The 27,076-nt window shown below is 29.8% G+C and overlaps 2 long non-coding RNA genes across 2 annotated transcripts; both read left to right on the top strand.

Moving 5' to 3' along the window:
- Nucleotides 1–14,338: 14,338 nt before the first annotated feature.
- On the top strand, nt 14,339–15,110 carry LOC122506099. The gene is made up of 3 exons (XR_006301977.1): nt 14,339–14,610; nt 14,737–14,880; nt 15,001–15,110. It is a non-coding gene; the product is annotated as an uncharacterized LOC122506099 (long non-coding RNA).
- Nucleotides 15,111–16,202: 1,092 nt separating this feature from the next.
- LOC122506098 lies at nt 16,203–17,068 on the top strand. Its single transcript, XR_006301976.1, has 3 exons — nt 16,203–16,389; nt 16,638–16,797; nt 16,867–17,068. It is a non-coding gene; the product is annotated as an uncharacterized LOC122506098 (long non-coding RNA).
- Nucleotides 17,069–27,076: the final 10,008 nt, after the last annotated feature.

The following is a 27,076-nucleotide window of genomic DNA, read 5'->3' as shown; positions in this document are numbered from 1 at the left end:
ACATTTTGTAATTATACGAATATTCGTGAGCTTTAGTAATGGATTAAATGTCACAATTTATTGCGTCAATGTAATTATTATTGATTATTAGTTTTCAAATAAATTTGCAAATTTAAATATTCAGTTAAAGTTTTCATTTAATTTACCAATTTTGTTGAGGGATTTAAAATTATTTACTCACGTTCCACTCTCGTCGTTGTGCTAACATTTCAGATTTCAGTTTAGAGCTTATTGTCCAACAAATTCCTCGAGGCAAAACGCTTGCTTATGCGTCAAAATCTAATATAGTTTGAGCAGATGACGAAATTCAGGAGGTGTATAAATTCCGAAAAGTAATTTCTAAATATTTAGCTTATCAACTTGCAATCCATTATTGTGATCACTATTTTTGAAAGTGAATGAATAAAAGTTTGTCATTTCATAAAAAAATGATTATCAAAGCAATATTATTTATTTTTTAATAAATGCAATGGCACCTGATTTTATTTTTTGTAAAATGCACTATATAGCAAACCTTTACAGGCAAGATAGGCTTGAATTCTAGGCGAACTCGAGATTCAGGACGAGAAAGAATTTTAGAAATTCCATTACTTCCACTGTAATAAGTATATTCATACGCCGTTATCTAGAAAAAAATTTGCGGTAGTTGAGAAATTTGAAGTATTTCTTTATTCCTTATGATAATTTCTTTTCGTAGCCTTTGAAATCGTAAGAACATCAAGATGAAATTGTTTGTGTTAGTTTATTTAAAATCAGCATTTAATGTAGTGAGGATATGGATTAAAATTACACGGAAAAAAAGTACGTGAAATTTTCATTGACTCGGTGCTTGACTTTTGGATACGACACAAAATACTAGAAACAGTCTAGTACTATTGCATGAGAGTTTCAAAAGCAGTCAATGAAAATTTTCTAGTACCTTGCTTGAGAATTTCATTGACTTTCAAAAAAATTGTACATATATTTCTGTAACATAAAAAAAATAATTTCCACTTGTTCACACAGTTTTTCTGAAATTCACTCATTCATTCACACATTTGAATAATTAATCACAAAAACAAACAACAATTATTGTATCACTTTTCGACGTTTATCAACAATTAAATTATGACATTTTGACACTTCTTCAGTATCACAGGAATATCCCCGATAGATATCGTCATAACACTCAAGTAATACAGCGTGCTACTTGGGAGTATATTCACATCTGAAATTAACACAAATCGAAACAGACGATCAGCTGTCATTTGCCTTGGATAGAAACGCGCAACGCACACTGTGCATGCTCTACAGAATTTTCAAGTGCAGTCAACTAATCTTTCACGTACTTTATAAAACTGAACAAATGACTTTTGGTTAAAATTTAAAAAAACACTGTTGCCCATACTAGTACTAGAATAATTCTAGGACTTTGTTATATTTTCTAATATAAAGTATATGATGCAGTCTAGTATTTTGTGTCCTATCCAAAAGTCAAGCACTTTCAAGGGAGGATTCACGTACTTTTTTTTCCGTGTACGTATAGTATGCAAATAAGGGACCATTTTTTCCTCACTCCTTCCCCTCCCATCCTCTATAGAAGTTGAACTTATATAGAAATTGAAAATTATCAATTTTTGTTGACTTTTATTGTCACATTTTCTTCTCCAAGTGTCCTTGATAGAAATTGTTGGCACCAATTATGTAATTCAATATATTGTTTCATGTAACGAACTAAAAACGTTTATTTGCCATGAAAATTCTTTTTAAATAAGTCCAAGAAATATTCGACTAAAAATTTTAATCTTATTAAATATTTTTAAAAAATATAATTTATTATGTTAAATCAGAATAAAAGTACTTCGAATTTTCATTTCACGTGGTTGGCATTGACCAATGACGAGAGCAAGTACGTATTTTGTGGCAGACCGAGAGTCCTGTGACCGGTTGTACTCAAAAGAACGCCGAGGTTAACGCTTCCCGTTCAAGGCCAAAGGATAGTAGAGAGGCTAGTATGCTCGGTGCGGAAGAATAAGTGAACTCGAGTACAGAGCACAACATTCTCTCTTATAGCTGAACAAATTCCTCATTACTTTGTAATAAATCATCATATCCCTATATCTTTTAATTCATAATGAAGAAGATTTTATTCTAATTTTCACTTAAATTGGAATTATTTATTTCCTCTAGCCTTTACTACTTTTTTCTAAAAAGTATAATTCATAAAATATTATCAGTTTAATAATTGATAATTTGGCAAAAACTATTCTTTTTGTTTTATTACATATCATATAACATTTATTGCTAAAAAATTGTACATCCTCTTTTCTCTTAATCGTAAAATCATTACATTTGTATGGTAAAGGTTGTAGCTTTGCTGCTTTGTAAAATTAATGTTACAGACTCTTTAAAAAAATTCCTACAGTGTATATATTAGAGAAAGACTCCCGTGTAGGAATGGTGGTTGGGTTCCAGTGGGGACCTCACTAGTTTACCCAATTTGAAAAAGGGCTCCAACTAGAGAAACTAGTGGGGTTCTAGTCGCTTTTGTCACGCTCGTGTTGATGGGGTCCCGACTAGAAGTTCTAGTTTACTTCTACCGGTTCTAAAAATTAATATTTTTCAACTTAACCTATTTATAATTGAATTCTTCATTCATATTAAAATTATTAACGAATGTTGTACACGAAAAACCTGGAACTAGAATTAAAAATCTCGTGCCCATGGGGGATCGAACCTTGGGGACTCCAGTCGGATACACATACCTTACAGCCGCGCTAGGTTGGAAGGACCATTGCTTAAATTACATTATGAATTATGGGGAGATATTATTCACTATTATTTAACTCTGCATTGTTAATAATAGTTAATAATAACATTAGTGAACAATTAAACATTACTAATTACATTACTTTTTATATTTACTATAATTATTATAATTATATTATTGAATTTATTATTGTAATTATAATAATATAACATTATTTTAATTATTAATTAATGTTTTTATTAATTGTCAAGAGCATTTTAAGGCATAATTGCACATAAATATCGTTCTAAAAAATTATTTTTGCGAATATTATTACAACGTAGGTAATAAAAATTATTTATACCCACATTATTAATATTTATTTATGTTTTATTCTTTTAATTTACTTATTTAAATAAAAGATTTTAATTTGATAAAATTGTTTTATTTGAATTTTTTGCAAGAAATTCAAATAATATGCAAATTTTTTTAATAAATAATGCTGGTAAGTTTTTCTATTAATTAATCTGAATTATTTATCTAAAAAGACAATTTATGTATAATACTTGTACACTAGTTTGTCTAGTTGGAAATCAATAAGGTCCTGATCAGTTTTCTCTAGTCCAGATTATCCTAACTAGAATTTGATAGTTTTCTAGTGAGTTTTTCTAGTCTAAATTATCTAACTAGAATTCGGTAGGGACCCGACTGGTTTTTCTAAACATAGAGATTCTAGTCAGAATATAGCGAGGGCTCTACTAGAGACAGGGACAAATGGGGAAATTTCTACACGGGCTACATTGGCGAATATGGTTTGAAGCTATAGAAAATATTGCAACTTACCATGAATGTTGAGCTGAAAATTTAAATTAAAAATTCAAAACAGATTTTCACTCTAATGCGCAAATACAATTTTCCTCTTAACGTATAGATAGGATCGTAAAATATTCTCAGCGAAGGAAATTATATCATTTTGAGACTGCTCGTTAATTCAGTCTAGTGCAGTGTAAAATAAAGTTGAGAAATTACGAGGGTCCTAATAGTTTCCGATTTCTGGCACTTCACTCATCGACTTCCACAAAACTCATTCAAGAACGATAAATTATAAAATTACTGATGAGTTTATATAAAAAAATATAATCAATTTGTCTATAGATTATTAATTCTGGTTGCAACGAAAGAAATTTGGTTGATTGATTAGTTGCCTTGATTCCATCAGATGCTATGTGGTAATAATTCTACACCTTGATTAGAAATTTACAGTTAGCAGGGGAGATTACAACACACTAATAATGGGTTAAATGTGTAGATATATAAAGTGCTCACTAGAAGCAAGTATTAGGAACATGCAAAATGTATCCAGTATTACACCAAAGTACATTCGTCTCTCCTCTGAGGCAGCTTCGTCGGATATGCTAAAGCACATATGCATATTCAGTGCCATGGATGGTCGACTACTCGTTGGGTGAATTAGACTATTTGGCTCGCTCCATTATTGAAGGAAAGGGGCGAACTGGCTGTAACACCTCGTATGTATATAATACTCTTCCGAGTTATGTTTCCAACTTCGCGACCCAGTAGCTTTCACCAAGTTTGAATTGAATCACAAACCTCAGGGACAGAGCGCTAAGAAGATGGCAACAGAGTTAGAAACCACAATTATGTTATCCAGAATCGCTCTAATAGACATATCATATATTTCAAAAACCAACATTCACCAAAACTTACTAATCCTGTTAAAATATTTTGTCATTAAGGCGTAACATAACTCTATAGAAGCAGAATAAAGACCTATTTCTTATAATTTATTAAGGTATTAAACTTCTTTTTGGAGGGTTTAATTAAGGGATTATTGTAAGCACCTGGCATAGCACAATAATGTAAGTAAATATTGTTTTCGAAAATTCTGTTTTCAATACTTAAAACGCATTTTTCTCGAAACATCCCGCGTGGCAATAGTACGTATATGGGATGACTATGGATTGAGTTTTTTTAAGATTTCACTCAAAATTAAGGTGCTGTGGACCAACTATAGGTTTTGTCCAAATCCCATAGTTAAATTTCGTCCGTCTATAAGTCCAACATTTGATAAAATTTCGACGCAAGTTGCGCCATATTATGGGTCAAGTATGAAACATTAGATGGAATTTCACCGCTACTTGTGCCACTACTTGTTCATGTTTCAAATTGTGAAATGTAAACAAACAAAAAGGTAAACAAACCAAACACTAAAATCGCAATTTTGCAACAGCCTTTTCTCCCATAAAAAAATCTATAATTTTCAATAAAATATATACAAATATATAAATATATATATAAATATTTTACAAAATAAAATGACAACTAAAATAGCATTTTTGACGCGTCGCGAAAAATAAACTATTTGTCTATATCAACCGCACGGACGATGAAGAAGTCCCAGAGAGCGATTGGACGTTCAACATGTAGAAGGGGAAATTTTTCCATTTCCTCCTTTTAATTACAAGGGAAAGGGTACAAAATTCTTCATCGTCCGTGCGGTTGATATAGTCAAACACTTCAACTTTTCGCGACGTAAGACGATTGCTGCGCGGAGAGAATGCTGTTGCTCTCTCCCTAGTAGAAATTTGTCGTAGTATCTTAAAGGGCACTGGACAGTTCCACTGGAAAATTTCGAGGCACTTTATAGTTAAATTGATTAAAAACTATAAAGTGATGTCACGCAAATTTCTTCAAGTTTCTGTCCAGTCAAATTTTACAGTTTTTGATCACCAGTCCTGTAGAAAAACTATACAAAATAATTCATATGAAAATGTCAAAAGTTTCTTTAAGGTACTACTACACTTTAGAAGGCTCTTAAAAGACCAAAGAACGGTGCTGAAAAAGAGCCAAAATTTGCCTATAAGGAAATTGTAAAAGCATAGTAGTTTCCAACAGTTTGAACACTGCTGAAACCGAAAATGATAGTTAAAAAGTTGCAAAGTGGAGGGAAAGGGTTGAAAAACTACACCTAAGTCATAAATTCCAATAATATATGAAAATTAATAACATCTAAAAAAATAAATCAAAATCGCTTGAAAATTGTTACTCGGGGTTTTTGGGGTCGCTAATTACGAATCTGATATTAGTTTTTCAAAATTCAAAATGGCGGATGTAAGTCGCATCCAATCAATAAAGATAAGGCGCAAGGCATCTGACCAGTTAAAGTAAGATGTAAGTTGCACCCAATCAATGAAGATAAGACACAAGGCATCTTGCCAGTTAAGGTAAGATGTTAGTTGCATCCATTCAATAAAGATAAGACACAAGGCATCTGACCAGTTAAGGTAATATGTAAGTTTCATCCAATCAATTAAGACAAGACACAAGGCATCTGACCTGTTAAGGTAAGATGTAAGTTGCATCCAATCAATGAATATAAGGCGCAAGGCATCTGACCAGTTAAGGTAAGTTGTAAGTTGTAAGCTTATCTGGTCAGATGTCTTGCGTCTTATCTTCATTGAGTGGAATGCACTTTGCATCTTACCTTAACTGGTCAGATGCCTTGCGTCTTATCTTCATTGATTGGATGCAACTTAGATCTTACCTTAATTGGTCAGATGCCTTGCGCCTTATCTTCATTGATTGGATGCAACTTACATTTTACCTTAACTGGTCAGATGCCTTGTGTCTTATCTTCATTAATTAAATGCAACTTACATCTTATTTTAACTGGTCAGATGCCTTGCGTCTTATCCTCATTGATTAGAATTAACTTACATCTTACCTTCAAAGGTCGGATTCATTGAATCTTAATTTCATAGATTTGCTTAGTCGCATTATAAACCCGATGTTAGTTTTCAAAAATTCAAAATGGCCGATGCAATATGGCGGGCAATTTTTAAAAACAAATGGATTCGCTTTAATTTAAAAAAACGTTATTTTGAGAAAAACGCGTTTAAACCTCATATGTATCGTTAGAGGTCACCCATAAATTACCTAAAATTCTTTTGCAAATTGAAACCCCTCCACTTTTTTATGTCAGACACTGTCACATACATTAGCACTAATGTTTCTTCTGGTCGTAACAAAAAGCTGGACCCCACCATCCCCTTAAAGACTTACTTAATTTGTTAATGGCTCTTTATATTTATTAAATAATTTTTGAAAAATTTACTTTTATTTTTCACAATTGGTTATGAATACTTTAGGAGGTGTTTTCTAAAGTCATAAAGAGTTAGAAAATACAATAAAAAAAATATAATTTTTTAAAATTCTAAAGTGTAGTAGTACCTTAAATTGACGTTTCTTATTAAACACGTATAAATTTGAAAATATAACGTTAAATTTTTTGGTCATCAAATTAAATAAATTAAACTTTTATACGAAACTATATTTTTACTGCACTGAGAGACCTTTTGGACTGCAGCGGAACAACGTATGAGATAGCAGCTCCACTACGGTTTTAGTGCGCTGCGATACAATTTTGGGCGCGTGACAGTCCAAAATGTTGATGAGAAGCTCACCGAAGTAGTGGGGATACCATCATTGGTTTGCAGCTAATCAACTTTTGGACTGTCACGCGCCCAAAATTGTACCGCAGCAACCCAAAAGTATAGTCCTGCAGCGTACCACCAAAATGGTCAGTAGCAGCCTATCGAAAGTCTGCTGCTGACCCTAAGGTCTCTCAGTGTGTTGGTATATCTATTGTTCGGTATAATAAATTATCTGTAAAATTATTTTTAAATAACTACATAATCAAAAAAAAAAATTTAAACATTACTGATTCTTGTACACACATGTAATTTTCTACATTGAACAACATTCACTTTTTCCTTGAATTAAGCACAACACCGAAATAAATATTATTATTTTATCACACTACAAACTTATAAGTAAACCCTAATGAAGGACTAATTCAGTTCAAACGAAAAATATATCTAGCGGTAACGGGGAGCGAACTCGGGTCCCCGCTGGGACGAAATACCTATTCGCACGCTTACGCATCACGACCGTTCTAGTCAGTGGACGATTCCAGAAAAGTAAGAACCATACTCTACCGGCAGGTAAAGCAGTTCCCTTTTTTTATCTTTTCTAGCTCAACTGGCGAATTACTAGACAGCTACTGCATAACACTCTAAAGTTGAACTTATTGATTATTACTGTACAGAAATTCTGTCTGTCCAGTTATTTTCATGGTACTGTCTAGGCGTTCCGAGAAATTAAGTTTCAAAGTTTGTCGTGGGGCTAGCGCTACCGTCAGTCCAGCAACTGAACAGTGTTGTGTAGACATTTTCCATAAATACAGTGTATACAATGAAAGAAATAATTCGCCGGTATAGCTAGAATTATGTCTATTTTTTCCATAAGGAATTAGTGATAAGCTGTAACTGGCTACTGCCGTTAATTATAGATAGTTCCGTTGAGAAAATTTTGGAGCGACAATTATTTTAAAAGTTATAATGAAAAATTTTGATTTCTTATAGTTTTAAGTTTATGTTAATATTTTTTTCAAATTTTTAAAAAGCGCAGAAGATTAAAAAAAATTATTTGTTTATAAAAAATTTATTAAATAATTATTAAAAAATAAAGTTTTTAAAAATTTTCTAATTCTGAACGAAAGTATATTTTATCTCCTTTATATTCCCGCTTGGTTCATTTAAATCGGTTCGTTCATTTAGGAGAAATCAAATTTTGTTTAAAAAGTTTCAAAAAACTTAATTTTGCAATAACTTTTATAAAAAATAATTTTTTTTCTGTTTTTTGATGGACACATTCTTAAGGCCAAATAGAAATGTTTTTTCAACATTTCGATTTTAAAAAAAATACTTTTTATTTTCTGTGAAAATTTCACGAATTCTGACCCAATAATAAATTACTAAATGTTTTGAAATTACTACAAAAAAATTTTTACTTAAAAAAAATAAAACTTTACTGTAGAACGTTATTTTCATTTATTTATCTAAAGTTGATAATAAAGGCAGAAAAATATTTTAATTTATAATTTTTTAATATTCGCGGTTTCACCGATGCGCATGTGCGTAGGGTGCGCAGCCAATTTTCCCATTATGGCTGAAAGTGTACTTGTTGCTGTCCGTCTCGAGTTACATCTCACATTACGTCCAGTTTCGCTCTGAGTGAAATAATTTGTTATTTATAAAAAGTGCGTGTGCGTATATCTTATATTTTTGTGATTACAACAAATACTTTGGTGGTCAAGTTCTACAGTGTGGTAAGTAATTTCGTTTCTAAATATCAAACTTAACCTACAAATCTTAGGTCCATGCTTGCCATCCTTACCATTGTCGACTTTTACATTTTATATTATTCTAAAACCTTTTCGGTTTCCAGAACTATAATTTTATTAAACTTTTAAAAATAATATACAGTTATTTATTTCTCGCATTTATCCCAAATGCATTATTACAATTATAAAAACAAATAAATATTTGTATAATTTACGAATTCGTATCATTTAAGTAAAATTACTTTGAGTGATTATTTTGTCTGATAAGGTAACACTTTGTTTACTCACAGTTTCTTTTGTTATCTTTATATTATTCTGAAGTGATGCGTAAAATCTATATGAATGTCTGTATTAACTTGAATTTACGCTGTGATTTCTAAACGTATTCATTAGGGGAGTGTAAGGTATGGTGGCGGACACTTTCTTTTTTGCGTCTCTCTCTCTCAAAAAACAATATTTTTCAAAATTTCAAAAGCAGGCAGTTGCTGACATCTATTAAGCATATTTCTGTCAGAAGCGGCTGTTAAAATTTAAATTCAGTAAAATTTTACAGCTCTTGGCGCAAAAAACTGATTTTTTTTATTTTTGAAAGTTGTAAGGTATGGTGGCGCATTTGGTGTATTTAACTAAAATATTATGTAGATGTTAAAATTATTTATTAACACTACTAGAAATGATGAAAAATAACAAAAAGAGAAAAAACTGATGATTTTACATTATAGAAAAAAAAGTTTCACTTCAGTTATGGTTACAGTTTGGACATGTGAAGTAGCTGGTGGCTGTTTTAACGCAACTAGAATAAGAGAAGACCGCAAGTGTCACATATTCGAGAATTGTTGCGTTGGAGCACATGAGGCATTAGTACACAAAAAATGCAAAGACAATTGAAACTCGAGCAAAAAATGATCCGCCACTTTACGTTACAAAAATTGCGCCATCATACCTTACAAGCTATTGATGAAAATATGATGGTGTTACTTTCATACAGCGCGAATTGAGAAAAATGTAAAATACTAAAAACTGTTGTCCAAGGTCTAAACAATACGTTCCATACATTTACCAGACTCAATTTTTAAAACATCTTCACTCTGGCACTGTTAACACACATATCCAATAAAACTATTTTTCTTTTTTTCACTACTTTTTTATTCAAAATCACTCAAAGTACAAAGCACGCGTTTGATCATTAATACTACTGCATATAAAATGTCATCACGATAAAAGACATCGACCATAGTGATAAGGCGCTTCAGATGTGACGTTACATGCCAGATTTGACAAGTCCGCCACCATACCTTACAAGCCACGATACCTTACATTCCCCTAATATTTTTATTTTAGATTTTTAAAAAAAATTTATTTTATTTTGCATTTATATTTCAAATTATTATAATGGGAGGGACATGTGAAATTACAACCATATCTAAAATATACTTTGTATATATAATATAGGTACATGAAAAATTGTTTTTATCTCATCATAGTATTTAAAAAAAAATAAACTCGATGTCTACCTATAAGTTATTGTAATTAATATGAAAGTCAAAATTTCTTAACACGGACACTCAAAACCAATGACTTCTAGTAAATATAGAACAAAAACAAAACAAGAATATTATATGTATACATATATTATCGACTTTCATGACTTGAAATTTTATAAAGAAATGTATGTAGATAAATTTTTGTTAAAAATCTTAATTCAAAAACAAAACTCGTTTAAAATGAGTCTATTAAATTTAAAAAACGTCCCTTTTTTAGAGATATAGAAAAATTGGTCAAATCACAGAAAATTAGGTTTTCTGTTAAATATGTAATTGAAAAATTAACTTTTTTTAGTTGTTAATGTGTCAATTTTTTAATTATATCAGTTTTTGAAAATAAAAAGGAAAAAATTGTATATTATTATATTTTTCAAATTAAAAGATAAAAGATATTTACTTGAAAGTCGCATAATTACCACCGATAGTATATCGTATATGAGCAATTCCACGTGAACTTTTTTGACATTTAAAAATAAGTTAAACATATTTTTTCTCGTTTAAAGAAAAATATTAAATACGTATTTTTTTATTTTTGTAAAATTTCCCAAATTTTTTATTTATGAATTTTCGAAATATTTGATTTTTAAAAAAAGACTTTTTCCAGAGCTTATATATAAGTTTGAAAGTATTGAGTTTAGAAAAAAGTAAAGAAAATTTTGATTTTTCTTCAACTTTTAAGTCATGTAAAAAATAATTTTTTTATTCTTTTCTAATATATAAGCGTAATTAATTTTTATTTTTTCTTTATTTCTTTATACCTGATAATATATATAAAATTTTAATAAAAGTTCAGAGCTGGGACGATTAACATTGTGATTTTTTTATAATTGACTATAGTCAATTATAAAAAAATCACAATGTTATTCTATATCTAATCACAATTCTACTAAAACTTTTTCGAGTATACTCGAAAAAGTTTTAGTAGAATTTTCTGTATATTATTAGGTATTAATATGTAAAGAAATAATAAAAATTAGTTACGCCCAAATTAAAAAAAAATAAATTTGTTAATAAAAAAATAATTTTTTTAAATTAAAAATTATTTTTTTAAATCACTTAAAAGTTGAAGAAAAAGCAAAATTTTCTTTCTTTTACAACCTTTTTCTAAACTCAATACTTTCATACATATAAGCTCTGAAAATATATCTTCTTTTAAAAATATCATGAAACAAAAAATATTTTTTAAGAATAATTACTTAATTATTATTTTATTATTATTATATTATTATGTTAATTTAAATACAAGAATTTTGTATTTATTATTGACAGAATGTTTCCAGTTTTCGAGGAAAAAACACAAATCAAAGAAATGTCTGAGAAATTCAAACGCTTTTCTGATTTGAGTTCACGGCAAAAAAGGAGACGCTTATCAACAGCTCGTAATAATAGAGTCGATGAACAAGGTTCTTCGTATGAAGAACATGAAAGCGAAGAAGAAATATTAGAAAACATCACACCTGCAGATTTGCAAAATCCACATCATGAACATTTATCAGACAATGAAGTGTCTGAAACATCTTCCACAGAAGATAGTAACGAGATTCTGAATGATAGTAATATTTCCATGGATACGGATGAGGAAACAAATGCCACCGAATTAAGTGACTCAAAAGATGAAAACGAAAATATTTATATTCGTAGAGATATTCGTGATTTACAACGAACGGCATTAAAAATGCTTTCTTAAATGCTAATATAAATCATAAGCAAGGAAATATAATTTTAAAAACTTTACGACATTTTCCTTTCAATTTGATTTCTTTACCTAAGAATTCAAGGACTGTATTAAACACTCCAACAGTTGTTGCTAGTTCAAAAATTACATTAATTGAAGGAGGGGAATACCTGCATATTAGTTTAAAAAGAACTTTAATTTAACAATTAGAAAGTTTGCCTGTAGTTTCTGTACCTGAAGCGGTGGTAATTGATTTGAGCACTGATGGAGCCAAAGTAGACAAGGGAGAATTTCAATTTTGGCCACATCAATATAAAATATTCAACATTTCTGATAGCAAGCCTGTTATATTTAGAATTTACAAAGGTAAAAAAACCATCTGACATATTTGCATTTTATAAACAGTTAATTCAAGAATTAATAACAATTTTCGAAGAAGGGGGAATAACAATAAATGGTCGACTCTTACCTGTATCTATTCGATGCTTCATTGCCGATGCACCGGCAAGGGCTTTAGTTTTAAATCATTTTAGTCATAACTCGACTTCACCTTGTTCTAAGTGTAAAGTAGACGGGCAACGTTGTTCAGTAATAGGGTTTGAAAGAACCATGGTTTTTAAAGGCATTAGGCACGTATATAGAACTGATCAGGAGTACCGAAATTTATTAGACGATGATCATCATAAAGGAGGAAGTCCTCTCGCTCCTGTACTTGATTTGGTTACTGAAGTTCCTTTTAAAATTATGCATCTGGTTTGGATAGGAGTTTGTAAAAAGTGATGTCTGCACATATCGAGGGCAATTTTGGTTTTCGAAAATATAAACTAAATGAAAGAAAAGTAAATATTCTAGATGCTAGAATGATAACGCTTCAGTTTTACTGTCCTTCAGAATTTAATCGTCGTCCACAAAAGTTTAGTAATTTTTCAAAGTTTAAGGCAACGGAATGTCGTCAATTTTTGATGTATACTACACCCGTTGTTCTCAAAGATATTTTTTTAGACGATCATTATCTTCATTTCATGATACTGCATACTGTAATGCGTCTACTTGTTCAAAAGTATACTCCACGCAACATGTATCCATTTTGTCAGGAAGCTATAGAGACTTTTGTAGAATTATGTGAAGTTCTGTATGGTGAGCAGTTTCTGTCATACAATGTGCATGGTCTTTTACACATTGTTGAAGATGTAAAAGAGTTAGGTTCAGCAGAAACTTATAGTGCGTTTTGTTTTGAGAACAATATGTCTGAATTGAGAAAGTATATTAGAAAACCAGGCATGAAACTCCAACAGGTGTACAAAAGAATTTCTGAAAAAGAGGGTTTCACTCCAGAACCTTTAAACAGCGATATTGGCATTCATTTATCACAAAAACACGCAGAAGGACCTATCCTTGGAAATATTTCTATTCATCTTTGTCATCAGTTTAGAAATTTAAAGTTTCAAGGATTTACATTTGCTACTGCTTAGCGTGATAGCTGTTGTATACTGAAAAACTCTAAAGTTTGCTTAATAAGAAACATAATTTTAATTGAAGGCGTTGTTACATTAATTCTTCAAGAATTTCAATCTAAGCGCACAATCTACGATGTCGGTTTAACATCGGATCTTGTTGATGTGTATGAATGTATGAATTTAATGCCTGAACTTCTAGCAGTACCATTCACTGATGTTAAAAGCAAAGTATACCTGATGCCAAAATGGAATAATGTGGAAGGAAGGGAAGAAATTGTATTAGAAAACCAATACATTTGCGCTTCATTATTATCACCATTGAAAGTGCCCGAAAATATTGACATTCATTATTGAAAATTTCTAAAAATTTGTCTTTGCCTTCAAAGTGAGTATTAAATTAGAGGGAAATTGATTTTTTATTTCTACATTCTAAAGTACCTAATGTTTAATTAGTTGATATAACATTTTTTTAAAATATCAGATATTAGTATAATAAAAAAAACGTTTAGAAATGACAGTTCATTAAAAATTTTTCAATCAATTTTTTCTAGACAAGTAATTAAAAATTTTGTAACGAAAATTTAATCAAAAATTATAAAATAATTTGTTTAAGTACTAAAAAGCAAAAAATGTTTTTTTATTAAAAAAATGTTATTAATTAAATTCTTTTTAGTTCATTATGGAAAATCCTAAAAAAAGTCTAAACGAAAAATAAAATTAACAAGTAAGGGAAGATCAATTAAAACTCCAAAGAGACATTTGCCAACATCTTCCGATGATGATCATCCATCTAAGAAAAAACTGAAATCTTCTGAAGATGTTAAAAATCGGTTACAAACCTTAAAAGCACATCTTGCAAAAATTGAATCGAAAAGGAGTGGCGATTCTATAGATGCTTATCCATTGAAATCACATAAGGATAATTCGAAATCGACTCTAGTTATTAATGCTTGCAGTTCTGAGAAATCAGTCGTTTCAAAACATTCTCTGATTAAACATTTGTAAGAAAAAAATAATTATATTTGATTTATTTTTTAAAAAAGTACAAAAAAATGAATATAAAATGTTATTTATAACTTTAAAAATCAAGTTTTTAAAAATTAATAATTTCTTTTTTTCTATTCTAGAAACTTGGAAAAATCAACTTCAAGTCAATTTCAGAGAGATCATTCTGAAAAACGACGTATGGATCACTTAAATAATAATTCCCAGTTGATTCTAGATGATACAGATAGCAGTTCATCTTCTAACAATTCTCCGATTGGAAACTTGTAAGTAAAATATAATTATAATTCATTTATTTAAAAGAAATATAAAAAATTGATCTAAAATGTTATTTATAACTTATTTAATAACTTGAGTCTTTTAAAATAAAAAAATTAATTTTCTAGAAGCTTGGAGAATGAGAAGTCATTGAATCCTATAGTCACTCAAGAGAAAGTAACTGGATCTGAATCTAATTTTGAGAATCCTGGAATGAAACAGGTGCAAAAACAGATTTTTTTCGCCAGTGGTATTCAATACCAGGGAAATCTTTCTGAAAAACAACGTATGGATCAGGAGAATAATTTAAAATCGACTCAAGTTATTAACGATAGCAGTTCTTCTTCTCAATATTCTTTGAATCCTTCAATGAAACAAGTGGATTATGAAAATAATAATTTCAATGAAGCCTTTGATCTTATACAAAAATTGGATTTGCAATTTACATAAATTAGAGTAAGTAACATAAATTTTAAAAATAATTTCTAATACTATTTTTGTCTCATTGTTTTTCATAATTTTGTTATTAAATTTTAAACCTTTATTAAAAAAAAGTATTTTTTTAAACATATCTCATCACAATAATTCAATTATTTTTAAAAGTAATAAGTTTCTTCTTAGAAATTCCATTACTTAAAAAAATTCTAATAAATCGTTCGAAAGAATTCATTTATTTTAAAAAAAATTTAACAAAATTTCCCACAGACATTCAATTATTGACAAATTTTTTAATAGAATTCTTTGTAAAATTTAATTATCTTTAAAAACTTTTCGCCATTCAATGATTTTCAATATCTACTATTTTCATAAAATTTTCAAACAGAATTCAATTACTTAAAAAATGGTTTATAAAAATTTTCGTTACAATTCAATTCTTTTCATGAATAATAAAAATTTTCATCAATTCAATTATTTAAATTAGAATTTGCATAAAATTATTTAAAAAAATGAATTATTAAAAAATTTTATAAAATTCTTGTCAAGAATTAAATTATTTTAATAAATATTTTAATTCTTTCATTAATAATAAAATTCGTTGCAGGAATTCAATTTATTATCAGGATAAGAAAAAAGTAAATGTTTTTTATGAAAATTAGGAAAAAATCAGAAAAATAAAAAATATTGAATGTAATTTTTGTCAATTTTGTGAAGTGAATAAAACAAGTTTTATTTTGGTTTTTTGACATTAAAAAATGACAATAACCCACAAAAATTAATTTTCAAAACAAACAAATAAATGCAGATAATTTGCTAACGGAAAGGGAAACTTACGATTATTTATAATGTATATATTATATATTATATTATTATTAAATTTTAGATTGTTGGAACAACAAAATAGAATAATAATGGCCAACCAGGATCGTATACTAACAGAAATTTCAAAGAATAACGAAATCAATGGAAATACATTTTCCGAAAAACTTTTCCAACCTCTGCTTGGCTTCCCATTGAGAAGTATAGAAGAGTTTAATGATTTAAATGCAGAGAGTAATAAAAATCAACGTCAAAACTTGGTATGTAAATTTGTTTATTTTATTTATTCTAGTAGGACTTAAATATTTTTGAAAGCATTTCTAAACTTTTTCAGTTAATCATTATACTTTTATCTGTAGAATGTAAAAAATTTTTATTAATATTATATAATATCATTCTATTTTTCACTGTGAAAATATTGAATTATGAATATGTTATGCAATTCTATTTACATGATACCATTAGCATTTAAATGTATTTTTTTCTTATAAGACAAATTGTTTTTTAGTATAACCACTTGGTTTGTTTGGGAGGTTCAAAAGTGAGAGAGTTTTTAAACTGCGCTCTGAAATAAACTATGTCAGATGAGTTGGTTTGCAAATTTTCTTGGCTTGGTGGAGATAAATATAAAAAGTTTGGTGACACTATGGTGTCCAATATTTTGTATCGTAAGCATTTTTTTTACATGAATAAGAACAAATAAATTTGCATAAAATAAACAATTTCAATTTTTTTAGTCAGCCAGAAAATGCAGTCACTTCAAAGGTCCAGACGACAAAGTTCATTTTAAAAATGAAATGTTGGAGGTTTTGCGCTCAACAAAACAAAGATTTCGGAACTTAAAAAAAAATATTGAAGACAATCTAGATAATCTTACTAATGAAGAGTTAAAAAAATGATTCACGAAATAGAAGATAGCCAGAAAAGTGAATCAGAGGATGAACAGAGCGAAATAATGGACGAGGAAAACTATGGCGATGACGAGTTTTGAGACATCTGCTTCTTTATCATAAGTACTATAGAATTTTATATTTTTAAAGAACGTTTTATACCTCAAAAATATTTAGGTTTTGCAATTAAAATGTTGGAAAACATTTAATACTACTTCTTTGTTATCATTTTCTTAGTCAGAGTTATATAAAATTATTTTTTCAAAAAAATAGTTACGTATACGAATGTTAATAATTTGTGTTTGTTTAAACTCGACTTTAAATTAAAAAATTGAAAAATATAACTGTCATATTGAATACACTGAAAAAAAAGTTCATTGAATCAAGTAAATGCATTTTCTTGACCTGATTTATTTGAAACAAACCCATATTTTCTTATTGGAAGAAATTTATTTTCTTGTGTCAAGTAATTTTGAGCATTGATCAAAGTTATTGAAATAAGAAAATATGGGTTTGACATAAGTAAATATCTTACTGTTTCAAACGAACTGTTTTACATGCGCCAAGTCTCGAAAAAGTATTGAATCAAGAATATCATGTTCTGACGTCAAGTAATTTACCTTGAGTCATTTGGTATCTTGAGTCAAATAATTTTTTTATTTCCTTTAAAGCAACTATTTATTTCATCCAACACCCATAGTCTTGAGCCAAGAAAATGGGAAGATTAATACAAGTTAATAATTGTTTCAACTCAATTAAAAATTATTTTGTTTCAAAGAAATATTAATTAATCTAAGCATTTCTTTTACTTGAAGCATTTCTATATTCTCATGTTTCAAAATCATTAATTTCTTGCGAGAATGTTATATTTTCTGGAATGAAATATTTTATTTATTCAATTCAATTAAGTGTAAGATCTTGAATTAAATCATTCTTTCGTTTCCTTTAAAAAAGTTTTTACTTAATTCAACGCTCATATAATCCTGATTCAAGAAAATACGAAGGTTAATATAAGTAAATATTTGTTTAAAGTTGATTAAAAATTATATTCAATTAATCCCATATTTATTTGAAGAAAGAAATTCATTTTCTTGTGTCAAGTAATTATTAGCATTGAACAGAATTCTTGAATTAACAATTTAGTATTTGGCAGAACTCAATATGTAATTATTTCAACCAAATATTTTACTTTTCCGAAGTACCAAAAAGTATTGAATCTAGAATATCATGTTCTTAAGCGAAATAATAAAGTATTGTGTGGAGAATTCATGTTTCTTGAATCGAATCATTTTATTTATTTGCTTTGAAACTTTTTTTTACTTAATACAATGCCAGTGTTCTTGATCCAAGAAAATATTTTTCTTCAAATGTATATGCAACTTAAATATCAGTTTTTGAAAACTGTCCATTGAGGCTAGGATGGCATAGTGGTAGCGTGACGGCTTCTAGTGCGTGCAACCCGAGTTCAATTCCTCCGACCGTGGAAAATTTTCTTTCAAGGTATATTTGTTGTATTTGTGTTAAGTAATAATTAAATGTAAATATATATGTAAAATAACAATTATTTAATTATTTAAATAAAAAATATAAATGTTAATTAATTAAATAATAAAAATGTTTGACCTAAGTATTAGAAAAGATATGATGGGGGTAAGGGGGGGGGTAATTTAAGTAAATAATTTACTTGTATTGAGAAAGTATTTTTTTGATTTAAATCTATAAATTTTCTCAAATCAAGAAAATATTTTCTTGGACAGAGAACATACTTTCTTGATTTGATACATAAATGATTTTGAATTAATATATTCTGCATTTCTTACATGCTACTTAATTTCTTGATCGAATTCCATATTTTCTTGGATCAAGAATATCTGCGTTCTCTCACAAAATAAATGTTTTCTTCATTTAAATCTTGAATTACTTGAACGAACGTTACAAAAAATTGAATGAATCAAATAAAATAATTCAATTAACTATATATATTCTTAGAACAAGAAAATATTTTATTCATTTAATACATTTCATACTTCGTATAAGAAGACTAACTTATTGGTCGAATTCCATATTTTCTTGGATCAAGAATATATGTTCTTCTCCCAAATATCCTATGTCAAGAAAATCGTTTTCTTGAATCAATACTTTAATAGTCTTGGCCGTATTCAATCCCACGATTTGCTTCAACCAAGAAAAATTTTCTTGGTTCAATACTTTTTTTTCAGTGTAGGGGCATAATTTATTATATTATACAGTTGACTTTTGTTGAATTCGTGTTAAAAAGTATTTATATTTATTACGAAATATGATCTCAGCTAATGTTATGTTATGTTTGTTCAAGACTAAAAAAAGAAATGTTCAGTATTAATGCCATGTTTACATTATTGAAATAAACATTTTTTAAATTTAACCTTAGTTTTTTGTAGTTAAATTTTTACAATATATTTACCATAAATCATCTTTAAAAACGCACAAGACTCGCCTTTAGCACTCTCATGCATCATGCACCTTTATGACATGCGAGCGTAATGCGTCTCATATGAGGACGCATCTGTCTGCATCAGTGAAGGCACGTGTGCGAAAAGAAACCTCATTCATGCGAGCGATATGAGACGAATATCAATCTCAAATTGTTATCTGGGTACATATGTCAACGTCAATACATCAATATGTAACATAACCTGACTTTATTGCTAGTTCACTCCCACGGAATAGTATAAGAAATTGAATCTTTTATTATTATATCCAAATTTTAATATTAAATAATTTTTTAAATTTGTTATTTAGTTGTTAGGTAACTGGATTGACGGTAGCGCTAACACCACGACAAACTTTAAAACATAATTTCCCGGAAGGCCAAGACAGTGCCGAGAGCTCGAACGAAAGGGATAGTTCCAGTCAGGTAGCAGTGTGTGGCCCAGAGACGCTCACTGCTACCCGACTGATATTATCCCTTACAACCACGTGCTCGGCGAGTTCTTCTTCCCATCCGCTCAAATAGTAGGGTAGGGTGGGGCATTACTATTCTTGTTTGGATTTTTAAGTCTAAAAAATGTATTTAAAAAAAATTAAAAAAATGAGTAGGACCGTTTAAAAACTTGACTTCTTAGCTACAATTTTGCCATCAAATTCAATCAGGTTCGCTATATTTTCCTGAAATCTACACACGAAAATACATAAAATAAGCAAAACTGAAGTCCAATAGGCCAAGAATTGTGAAAAAAAGGGGGGGAAGGTACATACTTTTTTTCTAAAACGAAATTTTTTTTTTAGTTTTTCGCAGAAAAAAATATGAAGATGAACTCCAATAATTTTTTCTGTATGTTGGTTGAAATCTACACGTAAAAATAAATAAAAATGTATAACGCCAGTCCACTAGATTAAGAACTGTGAGAACCACCCAGTAAAAAAATTCGATACACGGACCGCGGAGTTCGTATACGAGCTCGGTAGCTCGTATGAGAAAACTCTCATACGAGCCTTTTCCGTAATGAGAAGTGTATAGATGCTTGTATACGAGGTGACTTTTAAAGCATTTTTCTTAATATAACACTATTTTAAAGTAAATGTAGATAATAGAAATGAATTTTCAAAGTAAAACAAAGCTAAATTTATAAAGGAAATGAAGAGGGGATCCCACTTATCGACATTGCAGATCTAAAATGGTTAAAAATTTGCAACGACCGTTTCTTGGAAAATATAAGATATTATTACCTATAAATTTGGAAAACTCATTTTTTATCATAAATACACAGGATGAGTATTTTATTTGTTGTAATTATTTGAAAAAAATTATTGTTAGAAAGTTAAATATGGGCAGTTCCCCTGTAACAAATCTTTGACTACTAGCTCAAACTGCAACGACCATTTCTCGAAAACAACGAAACAAAATAATTTTTTCATTTGGGAAATTTAATTTTGTAGGAAAATACGGAGGATGAGACTCATTTGCCATGCAGAAATAAATAAAAACTTTATTTTTTGTAAAGTGTATATGTGACAGTTGTTCGGTGACACATGATATTTAATTTACTAACATTAATTTTTCTTAAACAATTTGAACAAAATAAATGTCTCACATTGTGTATCTTTCATCACTAATGAATTTCCACTCGAAAAGAAGACATTATATTTTATTGTTGTTAATTTAAAGTTAAAAATGATCAAATTTTGTCACTTTTGGAACCTTTGGCGCCATCTCTTGGTTAAATAAACTACTAAACATCTGTCACATGTGTTCTTGTTGCAAATTTATATACAAAACAGTTTACATAAATTAAAGTTTTTTATTGTTGTTTTCAAATATGTAATGAATCTTATTATGTGTATTTTTTATTAAAATTAAGTTAGCCAAATGGAAAAATTATTTTGTTTTGTTGTTTTCAAGAAAAGGTCGTTGCAGTTTGGGCTCTTGGAAACTGCCCATATTTAATTTTCTAACAATATATTTTTTTTTAATAAATACAACAAATAAAATACTCATCCTATGTATTTATGATAAAAAATGACTTTCCCAAATTTATAGGTCATAATATCTTATATTTTTCAAGAAACGGTCGTTGCAGATTTTTAACCATTTTTGATCTGCATTGTCGATATGTGGGATCCCGAAAAAAAGGATAATTTTGTTCAAAAAATTTATTCACACTGAAAAAAGGTTAGAATTTGATAATTCCTTGTTACTCTAACTTACCGATATTAGATATTTCTCGGATGCGGTAAGCCCGATTTTGTATTGGCGGTAGAATAAATAAGTTTTTTTCATTACTAATTAATAATATATTATTATTTATTTATTATATAAATAAATAAATAAATAAATAAAAAAAAATAAATAATAATAATAAATAAATAATAATAATTAATAATAATAATAAATTTAATACAAAATCTGCTTACCGTATACGAGAAATATCTAATGTCGGTTAGTAACAAGGAATTATCAAATTCTAACCTTTTTTCAGTGTGAATAAATTTTTTGAACAAAATTATCCTTTTTCTCTTAAAACTTCATTTCCTTTATAAATTTAGCTTTGTTTTACTTTGAAAATTCATTTCTATTATCTACATTTACTTTAAAATAGTGTTATATTAAGAAAAATGCTTTAAAAGTCACCTCGTATACAAGCATCTATACACTTCTCATTATGGAAAAGGCTTGTATGAGAGTTTTCTCATATTACGAGCTACCGAGTTCGTATACGAACTCCGCGGTCCGTGTATTGAATTTTTTTTACTGGGCAGCAAGGGTTAAAGTATTATCGAGCTTGCAAAAAGAGATTTTAGTTTTTCGATGAAAACACCATGAAGATCAATTCTAATCACTTCCGCTATATTTTTCCTGTAATCTACAAGAAAAAGTACATAAGTATGCCAATTTACAGCTCTTTAGATAAAAAACTGTGGGCGCCAGGATGGGGGGTACATGCATTTTTTTCAAAATTTTGAAAATTTTCGAGTTTTTCGCTAAAAACACTATGAAGATCAATACCAAATGTATTTGATATATTTTTCCTGTAATCCATTTTTGAAAATACATATGCATACCAATTTTCATCTTTCTCGGTAAAAAACTGTGAGTGCCAGGGGGAGGTACATTCCTTTTTTTGCGAAAAACGGACTCCAATCACGTTCCCTATATTTTTTGTGTAATCTACGCGTGAAAATACATACGTGTACCAATTTTTAGCTCCCTAGATGAAAAACTGTGAGCGCTAGGGGGGGGTACATGGTAATTTTCCGTAACCGTTGTAATAGGGTTCCTACCGGGTACGGAACCCTAGAAAGGGAGCGTTCACAAATGATGTCACGCTTTTGGGGAAGGGGGGGGGGTCATACTAAACGTGACACAATGTATTTTTCCTATGTGAAATTGCAAAAATTGCGTGACAGAGGGTAGGGGGGGTTGAAAATCTCAAAAAATCGCGTGACATCATTTGTGAACGCTCCCAAATATAAAAATTAATTTGTTAATTGGAAGAGTTTTTCGTTTCCAATTTCTTACCATTCTAACCTAAAAACGAGCACAAAAAAATACACTGTTTTGTAGTTTTCGCTGTTATCAGTGGGCGAATAGTTTCGCTCCAACCGCACATTTTTTGAAAAAACACTTGTAAAATTTTTGAACAATAGAATATCAAAAATCCATTATGATATTCGTGTTCAGCACTAAATATGACTTTAGAAAACATTTACCCGATAATTTTTCCGACCGTTTATCACTATTTACAATGGCAGACTAAATGAGTCAAAACAAGTAAGCGAGTAAATCAAAATCACATTTGATTACCTAACTCCTATGATAGATGGCGCCAGAAGCTCAAATGTTGTCACATGACAAGTATACAGTGTAAAAGGGACTTCAATCGGATAAATAGTTTTCTCTTCAGGACTATAGAATAGTTTCACCCCGCGAATAGTAATGCCCCACCCTACCCTAATAGTTATGTATACTATTTTCGATGGAAAATTACTACTTTCAAATAGTAATTTTGAAAGTGCTCAAGAAATAGTAACTTTTGCTTCGTTTTCAAACAATTTTTACTTGTTAAAAAAAGTATAATTTACTTCAAGGAATCTAAATTTTATTAAAAGCCGAGTATAATATTTAAAATGTTCCGAGCAATTAATACTCTGAGCGAAGCAACTTTTATTACGAATCAAATCAATTATTACTATTTCGTAAAGATTTTTACTCGAAAAAGTAGCAATCCGTACCCGCACAATGACGCGCCTCACACTGACGGGTGAAACGAATGCCGACGCGCCTGCGCGTCTGTCCACGTCGTGACGAAAAAAATGCTGGTGTAGAGAGCGACATTGTCTCGTTTTATTTTAATAAATTGAAATAAAATAATAAGTGCGTTCAAAAAATATTTTTTCAAGTAATTAACACTCTACATACCTATGTATTATTATTCATTATTCATAAGCTTCACTCTTTTATCATATTCATACTTACAATTAACAACTTAACAATATCGGAAAATCTTAACATCTATACAGATTCGAACCCTACCTAACTTATATCTAACGCAACCTAAAATCGCACGCATTTAAACTAAGCCTTTCGGCTACGCAATCGAAGGGCTACATAAAATAAGGGGATGAACGCGAGGTTTGAAAGGGATACTACCAGTCGGGTACACAGAAAAAACTTAGTCTCAAAATGAGTAGCGTACGATACTGAAAATGAGTTGCAACAAAAATGAGACTCCTTGTCTCATTTTGAGCTTACATAAAAATTACTCATAATGAGACAAATCATATTCATTATGAGTATAAAAGATACGTGGAAATTTTCATCAAATAATGAATAACCCAATAAAAATATAAAATATATTAATTAACTGTGCGTAAATTGTTAAAGTATAGACACTTCTGTACTCTATTCGAATTATCCCGCTCTTTTTATGATTAGTTCTCATATTGAAGCACGGTGGAAGTTTATTATTGAGCAGTGTATTTTGTGTTAAATGTTTTGACTGTGAACATGGCGTCGGTGTATAACAGTAATTTAGTAAACGTAAAACCATTTGATGGTTCAGGTTTCTCGAACTGGGAATTTCGTGTGAAATTAGTGTTAGAACAAGCAGGTGTTTTGGAAACACTAGAAACCGATCCGCCAGAGAATGCTGCAGAACTTGAAAGATTTAAAAAATCAGATGTGAAAGCTAGAAATATTTTAGTTCAATCTTTATCAGATAATATGCTTGAAATGATAAAAACAAAAACAACAGCGAAGCAGATTATGAATGCTCTTAGTACAACGTATCAGAAAAAGGGAATTTCAACACAAGTTCAGTTACAAAGAAAACTCAGGAGTTTAAAATATATAGAGGGTACTGTATTAAATGTATTTTTGACAGAATTTGAGCAGACTGTGTATGAACTAAAAAGTGCTAGTGGAAATATGGAATCGAGTGAAATAGTGTTGCAATTGTTGTCATCTATGCCCGACTTCTATCAAACAGTTACGACTGCAATTGACAAAATGTTTTGTCAAGACGAATCAAAGATAACCCTAGACTTTGTTTAAAATAAATTACTCATGGAAGAATCGCGACAAGTTAAAACTCAATCAAAGAGTAATGGAAGTGAAGCAGCATTTACAGGTTATAAAAAAAGGTGGAACAAAAATTTTAATAAAAAGGAAAACGTGAAGAAAAACTTTTTTCCTTTCAGGTGTCATGGCTGTGGTATTGTCGGTCATAAAAAATTTGAATGTCCGAAAAATCGAGAACAAAGTGAAAATGTAAATGTAGCAGATAATCGAGAAAGCACAAAAGATAAAAATACAATAACATTTTTAACAACATCGGAAAATTCATTATCGTGTTTCAATCAAAATTCACGGGAAATAAAGTTTATAATCGATAGTGGTGCTACAAATCATTTAGTAAATAAAGCTACAGGAAATATGTTAGAAAATAAGCAGTCAATCTCGCATTTAATAAATGTAGCAAAAAGAGGAGAAACAATTGAAGCTACGGAACATGGAGATTTGCGTGTAAAGTTAGATAAAAAAATATTTTAATAAAAAATGTGTGGTTATGTGACAAGTTACTATAAAACTTACTTTGTGTTAGAAAATTAGAAGAAAAGGGTCTTCACATTTTGTTCAAAGATAAGGAAGTTTATATATTGAAAAACAGTGAAGTGATATTGAAAGGTTACCTTCAAGGAAATTTGTAACATTGAAATTATTACAAAATTCCAGTGGTTGTGTTAATTCGACTATTAAAAGTTCATTACTACACAGAAGAATGGGTCATTCATCTCGATATTCTACCTCTGGTATTTGTGATGTTTGTTTAAAAGGAAAACAAACAAGACTTCCGTTCAAAAGTATACCCGAGGAACGAAAAGCAGGTCGCATTCTGGAAGTCATCTCAAGTGATGTCTGTGGTCCGATAAGTCCACCTACTCATGATGGTAAACAATATTATGTGAGTTTTATTGATCATTACTCTCATTTTGCGATTTGCTATTTGCTGACAAAGAAAAGTGAAGTTTTCGACAAATTTCAAGAATACGTAAAACATGTTGAAGCAAAGTTTGGAACAAAAATTGAGAGATTTCGGCGTGACAATGGAGGCGAATATAAATCTGGAGAGATGAAAAATTTTTGTATAAAAAATGGAATAAAATATCAATTTACTATTGCAAGAAATCCGGAACAAAATGGAGTTGCTGAAAGGTACAATCGTACCATAATGGAAAAAGCCAGATGCATGATTTTTGATTCCGAATTAGATAAATCCTTTTTGGGGCGAGGCTGTAAGAACGGCTGTATTTCTTACAAATCGAACACAAACCAGTGTATTGCCAAACAATTTAACTCCAGCGGAAATCTGGTACAACGAGAAAACTGACATGAGTAAAATAAAACTATTCGGTTCAATCGCATACAATCTTGTTCCTAAAGAAGATAAAAAATCGAAATTAGATTCACGAAGCAAGAAATTAATAATGGTTGGATACACTGATAACGGTTACAGATTGTGGGACGATAAAAGTAAAAGGATTGTACTCGGAAGAAATGTTGTCTTCGACGAATTAAAACAGGAGCAACCACTTCGACAAGTTATTCCAGATTATGACAGTCAAGATGAAAATATCGAAGAACCACTTGACAGAAGCAGAAACATATCAGACGAAAGGCGACAAAAATCAGACGAAAATACAAAAACATCAAAAGAAGATTTGAGGTGAATCTAATGACAGCTTTATCAGCGGGTTGTTTGCTTTTTGATCTACCCAGTAGTTACAGTGAAGCAATTAGTGATAATAGTTGGAAAGCAACAATTAAGGAGGAGCTGAATTCTCTCAAAGAAAATCAAACGTGGGAATTGGTACCACCACCTGAAAATTCGGAAATCATCGACTCAAAGTGGGTGTTTCGTGAAAAAGTTATAAATGGTGAAGTGATTAGAAAAGCACGCCTCGTTGCTCAAGGCTTTCAGCAGCAAAGTTTGGACGAAAATGTGTATGCACCAGTTGCTCGTATGGTTACAATTAGATTGTTGTTATCATTGTGTCTTGAGAATGATTAGCTTGTGCA

Source organism: Leptopilina heterotoma, unplaced genomic scaffold, assembly GCF_015476425.1.
Source record: "Leptopilina heterotoma isolate Lh14 unplaced genomic scaffold, ASM1547642v1 Lhet_396, whole genome shotgun sequence".
In the NCBI taxonomy this organism is placed as follows: Eukaryota; Metazoa; Arthropoda; class Insecta; order Hymenoptera; family Figitidae; genus Leptopilina; species Leptopilina heterotoma.
Note: the sequence above shows the minus strand (reverse complement) of the source record. Positions and strands in the feature narration are given on the sequence as shown.